Here is a 2,206-nt window from a genome sequence, read left to right as displayed (position 1 = left end):
TATTTTTATACCACAATGTTTACTGCTTAAATAAAATAATGCAAAAACACTTCACAAAATGGAATTTCAAAGTTTCTTCTCTATTCCTTGCGTGTGAAGCAAAAAGCCTGTATGCCTGATTTTCCATTCCACTGCACCCTCAGTAGGGGTAAATAATCAAGAAAACTTTGAATATCAGCAAAGCTTTAGAGGAGACAGCTGTTGTATTCTATTTTTTTGGTAGATACAGGCAGTGGGATACTGTCTTTAAGAATTGTTTGATGTGTGATCTCTATGTGGCTGTTCTCTGTCTTTTAAAGATTTGAGAGGAGAATTCTGAATAATTTGACAGGGTACAGAGATGTCAAGCGCGACCTTCTGCTTCATCATGATCAGAAAGGTCTGTTGTCTTATTGATTGGATTTATACAGGATTTGCTGGGACTTGAGGTATCTACTGGGCTGTTCACCCTGCCAAAAGCACAAGACCAGATGGCTCTCAGGTCGTATTAGGCACGGTTGGCCGAAAATAACTTTCCTTCATTCTTAGACTTTTGCAGGCATGTTTCTAACTTCTAGTAAAAAAAGAGTGCAGGGACATGCAGTACCAAGGACCAATCTCACTCATACTTACTTTCACTGAAAAATACTCTGTTGAGCAAGCAGTCTATAAAAATGCACCTGAATGAAATCTCTTTCTAAGAAAAAAGTCTGGATGTGAATGGATAGAGGTATTGATAAAGGCAGACTGCTAGAAGCCAGGTCTGGAGTGATTTTGACATTGCTTTAATTTCCTGTCCTGAGCTGAACAGTCTCTCCCTTTTCTTTCTCTTCTTCTTTTGTCCCAAATATCTCACGTACATGGATTTTACATCAGTGTAATTGGCTTTGGTGGCCTAAGCCCCTTGGTGTCTGTAAATTTTGTTCAAGATTTATGAGGTTGCAACTAAGATTAGAAACTGTATTCAAGAATAGCATATATCATGCAGAGATATGAATGGATTCATTTCTCAAGAAAATTAGATGGGTGAATTGAAAATGTTTTCTTCTGCTGCTACAGTAATAGAGAAAGGGGGTTGGTATGTTCATTCAAAATTATGGCCTCTGAATCAAATCTTTAATATATTTTTCAATACATGATAATTTTATCTGTCATCACTATCAAATAGCTTTAATGCTATTCACTTAACATCATTCAAGAAACAACTTAACTAATGTCTCTGACAGAGAATTCATTTTCTGTTATTTCTCCAGCTGTATTTTCCTTCTTACAATCCCCAAAATGACTCTAGCGCTGACTCCTCCTACTAAATTACAATATCCAAACAATTTAAATTAGTATGTCATGAGATTGGAGTCGTTTTGTGTTTGACCTAATTATTAAAATTACTTTCTGAGAACTAATGGCATAATTACTCTTATAATTAGTAAAATAAAGAACCTGTAACTGCTCAGACTGGGAGCAGCTGATATGATCAAGCTTTAAATTGAAAAAATCCAAAATTTTCTTGCCCATCGTCTGTAGCTCAGTACGTTTCAAAGGGAAGGCTGATACATGCCTGCAATGACTATGTTTAAACAATTAAATCTTGTCTCCACCTTAGCATTTGATTCATTACTCACTGATGAACCTTTGTCCCTACTTGCCTGTTACTGGGAAAACATACAGCGGCGTCTACTACAGATACCAAAACATACTTGCCACGACACTAGTGATACTGCCCTGTGATAAAACTGGTATGGTAGGCTAAGTGAAACTGAAAAAAGGGCTCGAGTTGGAGACTCACCTTTGCTGGTCAGAGCTCTGAGCAGGCAGCCTAGGGCTGCTGCCTGCAAAGCTCACTGCCCAGCAGAGCCCTTGGGCATCAGCATCAGGCATCACTTCCTGGCAGCCCAAACCACCATCACCCATATGCTATGTGGCTATGCTGGGAGCAGAGGTGGTAAAGCTGGGACCAGGTGGATTAGGAATCTTTGCTGGCTACCCTTTTTCTCTCATCTTTTCTCCTCTTACTTCCTACACCATCAGACGAAGGAGGCTGCCCACCTTACTGATGCCCACTGGGACCTTCTTGCATGAGCATGCCCCAGGATATGCAGTTTGGAATATGATCCATGTATATAGAGTGCACATTATACCCTTTTGTACAATTTCTCTCCTGAGAAAATATATCCCTGGTGTAATTGTTTGGCTGGTTCGACTATGGATGACATAGGCATGTTTGTCT

Source organism: Strix uralensis, chromosome 1 (genome assembly GCF_047716275.1).
Source record: "Strix uralensis isolate ZFMK-TIS-50842 chromosome 1, bStrUra1, whole genome shotgun sequence".
NCBI lineage: Eukaryota > Metazoa > Chordata > Aves > Strigiformes > Strigidae > Strix > Strix uralensis.
Note: the sequence above shows the minus strand (reverse complement) of the source record.